General features: G+C 36.7%; 1 long non-coding RNA gene across 1 annotated transcript in view; it reads left to right on the forward strand.

Annotated features, from left to right (window-relative positions):
* Window positions 1–2,080: 2,080 nt before the first annotated feature.
* The window catches only part of LOC144301756 (uncharacterized), a 45,040-nt gene continuing 34,069 nt past the window's right edge, over window positions 2,081–13,051 (forward strand). The window contains exons 1-2 of the long non-coding RNA XR_013368537.1: window positions 2,081–2,235; window positions 2,822–2,888. This is a non-coding gene — a long non-coding RNA (uncharacterized LOC144301756). The remainder of the gene's footprint in view (window positions 2,236–2,821; window positions 2,889–13,051) is intronic.

The raw sequence follows: 13,051 nt of genomic DNA on the forward strand, positions 1-13,051 counted from the left end.
AGATTAATGAACATTTTAAAACCGATTTTGTCTGGATTGCCTACCTCCTTTTGATTATCTCTTTTGTACCTCATTCATCTGTCCCTACCTTGTCACTGCTTTAAAATTCTGGGGCAGCCCAGGTGGCTCGGCAGTTTAGCACTGCCTTCAGCCCAGGGCCTGATCCTGGAGTCCCACATCGGGCTCCCTGCATGGAGTCTGCTTCTCCCTCTGCCTGTGGCTCTGCCTCTTTCTCTCTCTCATGAATAAATTAAATCTTTAAAAAAATAAAATTCTGCAGTCATGGTAAAGAAAGGTATTTGGAAGAGAATTCTATAGGGAAGAAAACTGGAAGAAATAGACTCTGAAGTCTAATCTGTTTTTCTCCCACACTCTGAAGTTGATTCTGAAGCAGGTGATATTATATAATACAAATTGAAAGATTGCAGACAATAGCTAGTAAATCACAGAAATCAGTGTTTCTCAAATTTTAGTCATTCTCTATATTCATTGTCTATTGTCTCTCATCCAATTACTAACCAGGCCTGACCCTGCTTAGCTTCCAAGATCAGATGAGATCGGGTGCGTTCAGGATGGTATGGCCGTAGATTATTGTCATAGTACTAGTATTTAATAAAACTTCAGCAGGATATGATAATAAATATTTGTTTTTGCTCCTGAGTCTGTGGGTCAGCTGGATGGTATTGTTGATTTGAACCGAGTCCCAGCTGATCTTGGCTGGGCTCACTTATGCATTTGCAGCTGTCAGGGGGCTGCTGCAGGGAGGATGCCTGAGAGCTGGCTGATGCAGCCTGTCCACAGCTCAGAAGACCCAGCTCAGCTTCATTTGGTCTCATAATCCAGCAAACTAGCCTCTGCTTGTTCTAATTTCTTGGCAAGTTTTCAAGGAAGCAAAAATGTGCAAGTCTTCTGAAGCCTTGGCTTATAAATAGCATCTTGTCATTCCCACCACATTCTGTAAGCCAAAACAAGTTAGAAGACTAGCCTAGATTCAAAGGTTGGGAAATGGATAGGAGGAGTGATAAAGTCACATTGTCAGCAAATGGGAACTCTTTTTACAATCAGCCTACCACATTTATCTACCACCCATGTGAATTTTGAAAAATCCCTTTTTCTTCTCATTAAATGCCTATTATTCATGCTGTGCATATTATCATAACCATATTTGTGAAATCATGGGTTTCAAGTTATTTTTTATATGCACTGAAAGTCATAACGATTAAAAATGGAGGGAAAAAACGCACATACCACATACCAGTTAAAATTCTCTCAGAGAAATACATTGAATTAAGGTAATGGTCAGAATTTTCTATGGGATCCAGAGAGCAATGGGAAATCTCTAACCTGTAATGGGATATTCAAAGTGATGTCTCTAACAAATTTAGACTCCCTATTTTGTCTAAAGCATCCAAATAAATTCAGAGGAAGACACTAAGAGCTTAAACCCTGTCTTAGGAGAGTTTGCAATCCAGGGTTGCAAACAAAATCATCTTGTCCACCACACTTGCCAACTCTTAATGAGTAAAAACACGATGTATTTGTATCACCCAGAGAATAAGTAAAATGGTATTTCAGAATAGGGAGAGATCAAATAAAATTGAGAGGTAGAAGAAGTCATGGATGGAGTTGGCCCTGAGCCAAACCTTTCTGCTATGGGTAGGAGAGAATAGGCAACCTTCAGGTAGGGAGGCTTTTTAAACTGAAAGAAAATTCCAGCCAAGGCTCCAAGGCAATCAATAAACAAGCACAATTCCAGCTCAGCAAAATGAGATTAATGATGTTCAAAACACTTTCCACATTATAGTATGTAGATTAGATTTCATAAAACTTGGCTTTCGTCTTCAATATGGTGGTCATTGTGCACATCCAAATTTAAGAGAGTCAGGAAGAATATAAGGGAGTTAAGAAATAGTGATGCACTCTACTTCTGGTAAGGTAGGACTACGTATTTTGAACCAACATTGCTACTAACAGAAAATCTAGACATGATATAAAAGTCATTAGCCAGACAGCACCAGAAAGCTCACAAAATACATAGTTCTCTTTTAAACTTGGTTTTGCTTTTCATGGTGTCAGTTACCTGAGATCAACCTTGGTCTAGAAGCAGATGATCCTCCTTCTGACATGCCATCAGAAGGTCAATAGTAGCCTAACCCTATGTCACGATGCCTACGTCATTCACCTCCCTTCATCTTATCACATAGGCATTTTATCATCTCGCATCTTCACAAGAAGGTAAGTACAGTACAATAGAATACTTTGAGAGAGAAACCACATTCACATAACTTTTATTATGTATATATTGCTATAATTGTTCTATTTTGTTATTAGTTGTTAATCTCTTATGTGCCTAATTTATAAATTCAACCTTATCATTGATATCATAAACAAAAAAAATAATATATACAGAGTTCAGAGCTATTTGCATTTTCAGGCATCCCCTGGAGGTCTTGGAACATACCTCCTACATACCCCTTTACTTTAGTAAAGAATTATCAGGTCAATATTCAAAAGAAGATAAAAGTCCACAAAGATGATCCTAGCTTTGGGGACAATTTTTCCTCTGGATACCTTAGCTAGTAAGAGCCTGACCAGCAGTTTTGAGAACCTCCCAGAGATAAAGTCACCAAAGGTGGTGTGAATCCAGGCCCACATTTTAGTTTGGGGCCTAACAGCTACATCCTGAATCAGGTTCACCTAAAACTACCCATCCACAAACTATAGCCTAGGTTCAGAGCAGCTGTCTCTGAAATAGAGTTGTGTCTCAGGGCTGCTAGCATTTTAGAAATTTTGTTTTAAGTCTATTTTATTTTCTTTTTAGCTAAGTGCTCCTTCTACTGGACACAGATGGAATCTCAGCGAGAAAAGACATTCATGAAACTACCAAGGTAATATAAAATTACTTACAATGTGTGCTGCAGAAGGGAATTTTAGCTATCACACGAAAGAATTCAGAGCAAAATATTGCATCTTTGTTCATTATAAAAACAAAAACAAACAAAAATAAAGCCTCCTTATAGGAGCCAAAACATGAGTCATTCAGATATTTGGCTTTCTTTTGTTATCTTCTTTACTTGACAATCTGTTGAAATGACTTTCCTAATGTGTTGTGTGTGGGAATTGATTGCAAGATGTAGAACAAAAATAATTCTGAGTAGCACATAAATTATCAAGTCATATCAGAGTGCAGCGATCCAGTTTCTAAAGAAACAATACAGCTAGCCTTGTGCCATTAGTGTTGGTGGAATTTGATTTTTTAAAAGATCAGTATGTTTTCAGAAGTTCTTGATACCCAGTCTCCAGATATAACTAAGAGTAGGCTCTTCTAAGCAACAGAAGTGACTTGTAACACATGACAGTTACTATGTAGGTTTATAATCTGCTACCTACTTAAAATATCCTGGTATGTCTTCCTGTTTAATTCATTTATCTGAGTCTCAATATGTCAGAACAAAATGTTCTCATTCTTTCATCTTTGGGGACACAATTCTTATTTGTATAATTTTAATTAGTACTTGTCTACTCTGTTCTTTACACTATTTTCTATGTGGGCTGCTGTGTTAAGTGATTGGGCAAAGCATGAGCCACCAGATGCTCACTTGCAGAAAAGAATGGACCTAATGTATTCAAGTATATTGGGTGGGAAAATTTGCCATGGTTGAATATTATAGTAAAATGTACTAAATGTGACTCTATATGTAACATATTCACCATAGTTTCAAATATTCAGTAAAGTCAATTGAGCATAGTGACCACAAAGGAAAAGACCACAAGCAACTATAACCAGATTAAATACAAAATGTTCTTTCCCTCCAAACCTTCTGTGACGATTAATTCTAAGTGTCAATTTGGCAGACTATGATGCCTAATCTTTTAGTCAAACAATCTAGATGTTGCTATAAAGGTATTTTTTGAATGTAGTTAACATGTGAGAGTAGATTTTGAGTAAAGCAGATTATTCTCCAGAAGGTAGGTGAGCCTCATCCAAACAATTGAAGGCCTTAAGAGCAAAGACTAAGATTTCCCAAAGTGGAAGGAATTTTGTCTTCAAACAGCTGTATGGAATTTTTACTTGAATTTGGACTCAAGACAGCAACATCAACTCTTAGTTAAATTTCCAGCTTTTTTCTGCTCTGTGAATGTTATACTTACTTGCCCCCAAAATCATGTGAGTCGATTCCTGAAACTTATTTTTCCCTCTACATACTATGTATATATACTATTGATTCCATTTCTCTGGAGAACTCACTAATACACCTTCCTAGTTATAGAATGAGGGTGCATGCAATAAATTTCCAATAGCATTGGGACACCTGGGTGGCTCAGCGGTTGAGCATCTGCCTTCCGCTCAGGACATGATCCCGGGGTCCTGGGATCGAGTCCCACATCAGGCTCCCTGCATGGAGCCTGCTTTTCCCTCTGCCTGTGTCTCTGCCTCTCTCTGTGTGTCTCTCATGAATAAATAAATTAAATCTTTTAAAAATTTTTTCAATAGCATTTGTAATTCAATGTGTAAATTTATATGATGTATCTAGCATGCATTCTTAGAGTGATAGGATAATATTGTCTTTGTATTTTTTAAAACAAGTCCATAGTATCACATACAACAACCTACTTATATATATAATTGTTTTGAATTCTCCAAGAGGATATGTCATTTTGACCTTCCTAGATTTCTTCTGTCTTATCTCACTGTTGCCTTCATACTAAATTTTAAGACCTTATTTATTTATTCATAAGAGACACAGAGAGAGGCAGAGAGATAGGCAGAGGGAGAAGTAGGCTCCCTGCGGGAGCTCAATGCAGGATTGGATCCCAGGGCCCTGGGATCATGACCCGAGCCAAAGGCAGATGCTCAAGTGCTGAGCCACCCAGGTGTCCCACTTTCATACTAATTCTTAAAGAGAATAAAGGCTATTCCTTTCCTGAGAACATGAAAGAATTATAACTATATATCTTTTTTTAATATTTTATTTATTCATGAGAGACACACAGAAAGAGAGGCAGAGACCTAGGCAGAGGGAGAAGCAGGCTCCACGCAGGGCGTCCGATGTGGGATTCGATCTCGAGACCCCAGGATCACGCCCTGAGCTGAAGGCAGACACTTAACCGCTGAGCCACACAGGTGGCTATGTATCTCATGGTGCTTTGTAGAGTTCAGGCCAATGGTTTTTCTTTTCTTTCATAAAAATAACTACAGCCATTATTTTTTTTTTCTATTTTGAAAAGCATTAAATTGCAATTTGCTTAAATCTGTGGAAAGAAAGACTGCCCATCCTCTAAAAACAGTTCCCAGAGAATTACTATCAAGGACAATTTAGCAAAGGCTTGAGCATTAGGGCCATCACTAGGCCACTGTCTGATGGTGAAATAAAACAAAACTAATTTTGTTAGGGCCATCACAAGGGCAATGTCTGATGGTGAAAGAAAACAAAGAAAAGTGAGTTAGAAATGAAGAAATCCAGAAGAGAAGTGTCCAGTGAGTGTATGAAGACAGGCTTTAATATTTTCGTACTCAACTCTCTCTTTCTGTGTGGCCAGATGGAAGGAAAGACTTGAGTTTCAGACAATAGGATGAAAGAATTCTAAAAGGTACACACAGCCATTCCTTAATTCTTCCCTGTAGCCTAATAAGACTGAATATATCCACTGGTAGTTGTGATGGAAAATAAACCAAGTGTAGGCAGCTAAGGGGAGGAAACAGCAGAATTGAAAGAGAACAGTTGATAAAATGTTCAAAATCGCACAACCCATTAAACTTGCAATTTTTCAAATGTGTTTCTTTATATAGTCACTTGGAGATGGTGATTAACTCTATTAGTTTCTTCACATACACATGAGAAAGTTTTAAAAAGTGTTATAAATACCAACATTCATAGTGTGGTGAGAGAGAGTTTTATCTAAGCGACTGGTATTGGTGATCTCAAAATGGCTCGGCCTTGGATGAGCACCCTAAAATCTGTTCTTATACATATCTTCCAGACTTTTTCCAATACAAATCAGTAACTCTCTGATTCTTCTTCATGAATATGACATCAATCCAACTTGTAAGGTTTTATTTGTAGTTCGTGTCCTTTGCTATATTGACACCTAGCTCTAGGAACAGGTCTGGATAAAGTAGCCATGGGGAGTGATATATGGGTGACGGGCTTCCTCTTGAAGGAATTCACTTGAGTAAGATTGTAACAGAATAATCTTTGAGCAACTGAGAAAGAACTACCAGGCAAGAAAGGGGAATCTACTTCGGAGGACAATAGATGTTTAATGGAAAATGGGCAAAAACCACCTAAATATCCTATTTTAAGATCTCCAATTCAGATATTTGGAATTTCCAATTCCTTTTTTCTAAACTATCTAATTCTATGAGAAGGAACCATGCTACCATGCAGTCTTTGAATTCCTGCTATCACACTTGGGTAGCAACAGTGTTGTCTCCTAGAGCTTGTTCCCAAATGAACACAGGATGATTGAATTGGAAGCTTCACACTCTTGCCCGTGGATCAGTAAACTCCCCTACCAGGTTATTATAGGATTTGTAACTATATGCCCCCCCAGAATAGATAATCCCATTTTCTCCATATTTGCCCAGGGATACTTTGCTTGTATTGGTCTATGTTCTGTATCGATTAGGATGTTGTCTTATAATAACTAGCAGAAATATACTGTGGTTAGCTTAAGGCAATAGGTAGGTGGGTAGGTAGGTCAGTAGGTAGATTTGAGACTATATATAAATATATATACACACATTTAAGGAGATATATATTCAAGCATGTACATATGCACATATGCATACACACACACACACACACACACACACACGTAATTACCTAGGTGCTATCAGGAGCTAACTGTATTGATGGAAGGCTCATCTGAAGGGGCATCTCTTAACATCTCATCTAACCCAGATGTGGCACTGCTGCTCAAAATGAATTGTTTCTATCCTTGTATATATCACAGAGTAAATATTCCAAGTCATGTGTGGAAATATCCAATTGAAGAGATTAAATCATTATCACTACCTGAGTACCAGGGTGTATCCTGTTCTCTTTGCCCTATGTAGCAGGAAATAAGATACTGCCTCCCAACGAGATTGCACACCATAGGAAATTACCGCCAAATAAGATACTAGATAGCCTCAAAATGCAACTGAGTACTAAAACTTTAGGTATCTTTATGCCAGCATAATCTCCACATTGACTAAAATACCCTCTAGCGTAGCTAACTTTTACATGCCTTTGAGAGGACTCTGAATTACTTCCATCCTGGACATGTCTTGGCCTTTTTCTTCCCCTAGCAAAAATTAAGAGCAAGTTTAGGTTATTTTCATTGTAACTGTGCATCATCACGAACATATCAATTTGTGTTGATTTGCAAGGCAGCAGTCAAATGGCTGTCACAACAGCAAAAGCTAAGCCTCCTTTGATCACAGAATCATCAATAATATTCATTCACTGTCCTCTGGCATGCAGCAATTACTTTTCTACTACAGAAAGGCCAACTTAACTGAACTCCTATTTCCTGTTTCCCAGGCATTTTGAGTAGGAGGAAAGCAGACCTTCTCCATCATCTAACGCAATGGTTTGCATCATCTTAATTTGGCTGGAGCCTTACACCCCCTAAATCCTGATTGTCTACATTCCAAACTGTGGGGTGTGGCGAACAGCCCAGTTGTTTTAATTCCAGAAACTACCCGATGAAATTTCGTTAAGCCTCTTTTATTTATACACCCTCATGAAAGGTGGGAAAATTTCAAACTCTATGCTGTAGTTCATGTTATATTTATTGAATGTGTAAGTGATCAAAGCACATTTGCTTACCTGGTTTTGACATTTCCAGACACTTAGTGATAGTTTTCTGAACACGTGTAGGTAGAATACTAAGTGAATCTTATTCATCTCTTGTTCCCAATAAAGTTAAAGAAACAAATGTTTGAGATATTGAGATATCAAGGGATAGAAGAGCATATAGTAAGTACCAAATGAATATACAGGTAGCAAGAGGAGTTAGAATTTTCTTGTTGGTAGCAATAGTGGTAATAATAATAATAATAGCTTCCTCCTCCAAGTTCTGCTTCAGAGAGAACAGGGTTATTGTTTTATTTTATGTTTCTTTTTCTTATTTTAATTTGTAATACTGCTAAATGTTTCTGCCTTCATTAACATAGGGGAGTGATACCTACAGATGTTTTCTGCCACTACCAGAAATATCTGTTTAAGCCCAGACAGCCCCAAAGCTGAATTTGTTGCATGTGATCCCTCAGAAGTTAATTATGTACAACTTGGCATTACACTCCAGTTTAAGACATTGGGGGGAAAGTCCTCAAATTGCTATATTCAGGTAAAAAGTTCTGGAAATGTGATACGGGGCATTGGGGGCATTGGGATTTTTTTTTTTTTCACAAAGCCTGAGAGGAACTACACTTGTTTTCAGAATATGCCTCCATCTAGAAGTTAAAAATCTAAATAAAATGGTTGATTTTGTGGGACTGTGTTCATAGCCTAAGCAGAACTGTGGAATTATACAAATAAAGAAACATCTTTTTAATAAACTGGTGTTGCAGGATTTTCCAGTATGATCTCCAGGGTACTCTCCCTATCTCCCTCTGGGGTAGTATTATGAGTCTAAAAGAATGAGCAATGAAGTCTTGTTGGACGCATTCATGCTCATTTTCCAGCACCTAATATGTTGTTTACACATAGCGATACACACTAACACTTGAGGATTCCTAAGTGTCCAGCAGATGATGGGCACATGGGTGTGGAAAGGAAGGAAATTCTTCAGAATATTTTTGCAAATGCTAAATGCTTTTAAGGGGGCTGAAATTTCATTCTTAAATCACAACTTACAAAAAGTTTCTGGAATCCAATAATATAGTTTCAGCTACATTTTTTTCTTTGATATCCATAATATAGTAAAGTCTTGCCCTTAAGCCAAAAACACCAGGTAAGCAACAAAGTGGAGAAAAATAAATTCCCCAGAATTTTTGGTGCTCTTGATTAATGGAGGAAGCAGTAAGAGGAGGAGCCTACATTATAATTGCATTGTTCTTGATTGTCTTGGAGGGTTGTCAAGGAGTAGTGTGATCATTTGGAGAATATAAAGGGAGGAATCAGTAAAAACAATAAAGGAGATATGGTTTATGATGTGATCTCACCCTTCTCAAATAGTAATTTGAAGGGGCTTGCAAATGTCAAATGATGTCAAATCATACAGATCTTTCTAGTTATCCTAAGACATTGCTTAATAAAATTTATTGAGAAAAAAAAAACCCTATTGTCAGAGACTTGTGGTTTCTGGTTCGACATATAAGCTTAGAAGTTGCCACTCTATCAAAAAGAAAACAAGAAAAGCTGAGCAAACTGAAAAATCAACAGCCCTTCTTAGATTCCTAAGGGAAGTCAGAGCAAACTCCCTGTCTTTAAAACTGGAGAGACAAAGTGAGAGAAAAACCTCCATGGGAAGCAGTCCTGTGTTGTACCTGAACTGCAAGTGGTGAACTGCTGGAAGTTTAGTGTGGACGATTCTGAGAGATAAAAACTCCAGAGGGACCCAGTCATCAGTGGGCCCTACAATTTTATGAGTTTTACCTCCTGGAGCTCTACCAAACTCTCACAATAAATAGAGGACAAAAATCTCCTGTGCTTTCTAGTAAGGGGGTGTGTGTGTCATGAAACAATCACATCATGCCTTTCTTCCTAATAAGTTCTGCCCTCAGGAGAAACTATTTAACCAGAGCCTACCTGCCTTGGTTTTATCAGAGCCTAACTCACCTGCGGGAAGGGAAATAACCCACTCCAGTCCTCTCTAGCCATTCTGTCTCACATAAGGGGTGAAGTTCATAGTCCAATGCCTAGGGTCACTGAAAGACTGAGATCTAATAATCACATAGAACATTTCCATCTCTCCCCCATTCACTTTCCCACCACATTACTAAAGGCTAGTTCACAGAAGTTTCTTTCATCCTATATATCATCTCCTGCTAATGAGAAAAATATTAAGGCATGCCAAAGACAACACCTTGAAGAGACAGAGCAAGCATCAGGACTAGACTCAGATATAGCAGGGGTGTTGGAATGATTAGAGCAGGAATTTAAAACAGCTATGGTTAATTTGCTAAAGGTTCTAATGGGTAGACAGTATTCAAGGATAGGCAATGTAAGCAGATAAAAGGAAAATACTAGAAAGGACCTGAGAAAGAAGTGCTAGAGGTCAAAAACAGCGTAACAGAAACAAAAGACACAGATTGAACATGGCTGAGGAAAGAATCTCTGAGCATGAGGGTATCTCCCTAGAAACTTCCAAAACTAAAAAGCAGAGAAAAGAAGACTGAAGGAAACAAGAAAAGACTAGGAACTGTAAAAAAAAAAAAAAAAAAAGTGTAATATATGTGAATTGGAATACCAAACAAAAAAGAAAGAAGAGAAAGAGTAAGCATTTGAAGAAAAAATACAGAGAATTTCCCCAAATTAATGCTAGATACCAAACTATAGCTCCAGGAAACTCAGAGAAGACCAAGTAATTAAATGCAAAACAAACAAACTCAAAAAAACAAAAACAAATAAAGCTCTAACTAGGCATATCTTATTCAAACAAATAAAACTATATCTAAGCATATAATATTCATGTCATATTCAAACTATATCTAGGCATATCATATTCATACAGAAAAATCAAAGATAAAAGATGCTGATGGAAGCCAGAGTTTAAAAACACCAAACCAATAGAGGAACTAAATTAAGAATTACATCTGACTTCTTAGAAATCATGCAATCAAGAAGAGTGGGCTGCAATATTCTTTTTGTTTTTTTGAATATTTATTTATTTTAGAGACAGCACACGCATGCAAGTGGGGGGAGGGGCAGAGGGAAGGGATCTCAAGCAGACTCCCCACTGAGCATGGAGACTGACTTGGGCTCCATCTTACAACCCACGAGATCATGACTGAGCAGTAACCAAGAGTCAGAAGATCAACCAACTGTGCCCCCAGGTGCCCCATAGATTGCCATGCTCTTAAGTGTTGGAAATTCAAAGCACACCAACCTAGGAATCTGTAATCTTTGAAATTATGCTTCAAAAATGGAGGAGAAATAAAGACTTTCTCAGATAAACAAAAACTGAGGAAATTTGTTGTCAGTTTACCTGCCATGCAAGAAATATTAAAAGCTGTTCTTTAGAGAGAAGGAAAATGATATAGATCAGAAACTCAGATCTGTATTATAAAAGGAAGAGCATCGGAGAATAAAAACTTACATTGTTCTTATTCTTAGTTTTTGTGGTAGGTCCTAATTTGTCCAAAATAAAAACAATGAATTCCATTATATATATGCTTATTTATGTTTATATATATGTGGAATGAATGACAGCAATGATATAAAGGATAAGAGAGAAGAGTTAGGTTATTTTGTTATTATGGGGTACTTACACAACCCATGAAGCAGAACAGTGTTATTTGTAAGTGGACTTGGATTACTTATATGTATATTGCAAACCATAGAGCAACAACTAAAAATAAAAAAAGAAATGTAACCAATATGTTAAGAAAGGAAAGAAAATGGATGTATATAAAGTGCTCAACTGAAACCACAAAAGGCAGAAAAAAGATTGGAAGACAAAAATAGGAATAAACACTAAGACGGCAATAGAAAACAGTAATAAATATGCTGGATATTAATCCAGCTGTATCTAGAATCCCTTTGAATATCAATGGTCTAAGTGCATTAATTACAAGACAGAGATTGTAGAGGGGATCAAAAAACAAGACCCAACTATACATTGTCTCCAAAAAATCCATATCAGTGCAAAGCCACATAGAGAATAAAAGTAAATGGAGAGAGCTATAGCATGCTAACACTAACCAAAAGAAAGGAAATAGCTATATTAATTTTAGGCAGCAGACATTGGAACAAGGAAATTTATTAAGGATAAAGAAGGACATGGCATAATGATTAATGTGTCATTTCCCCAGGAAGACACAGCAATCCTTAACATGCATGCATCTAACAACAGAGCATCAAAATATGTGGGGAAAACTTATAAAACTGCATGAAGAAATAAATGATCCACTATTATAGTTGGATGCTTTAATATCCCTCCATCAGAAATGCAGAACCAGCATACAGAAAATCAGTAAGGACATAGTTGAACTCAACAACACCATCAATCAACTGGATATAATTGACATCTGTACACTACTTCATCCAACATCAACAGAATGCTCATTCTTCTCAGGCTCACATGGAATATTCACCAAAATAGACTACATGCTGTGTTATAAAACATACCTTAATAAATTTATAATAACATAAATAATATAGTATCTGCTCTCAGACCATAATGGAATTAAACCAGAATCAATAACAGAAAGATAGCTGGAAATTTCCAAAATATTTGGAGATTAAAAGAACATACTTCTAAATAACACATGGATCAAAGAAGAAATCTCAGAAGAAATTTTAAAATATTTTGAACTAACTAAAAATTAAAATGCAGCTTATCACAATTTGTGGGATGAGTGAAAGTGATGATTAGAGAGAAATTTATAGCATTGAATGCACATATTAGAAAAGAAGACCCAAAACCAGTAATCTAAGCATTTGTTTTATAAAATAAGAAAAGAGAAAATGAATTAAATCCAAAGTAAAAAGCAGAAAAGAAATAATAAGAATCAAAGCATAAATCAACAAAATGAAACTAAGAAACCAAAAAAGAAAATAACCTTAACCAAAAACTGGTCGTTTGAAACTATCAATAAAATTAATAAGCCTCTCTCTAAAAAAAGAGAGCACAAATTACTAGTAGCAGAAGCGAGAGGGGTACATTACTACAGATCCTTCGAATATTAAAGTGATAATAAAGGAATACCATGAACAACTCTACAGATTTGACAACCTAGATAAAATGGACCAATTCCTTAAAAGATACAATCTGCTAAAATTCACAAAAGAAAAAAAATAATTTGAATAAAGCTATATCTATTAAAGGAATTAAAACAATACCTAACAAGAGAAAGCTCCAGGCTTTGCTGTGCTCACTTCTGAATTCGAACAATCAT

This window comes from Canis aureus, chromosome 30, assembly GCF_053574225.1.
Source record: "Canis aureus isolate CA01 chromosome 30, VMU_Caureus_v.1.0, whole genome shotgun sequence".
In the NCBI taxonomy this organism is placed as follows: Eukaryota; Metazoa; Chordata; class Mammalia; order Carnivora; family Canidae; genus Canis; species Canis aureus.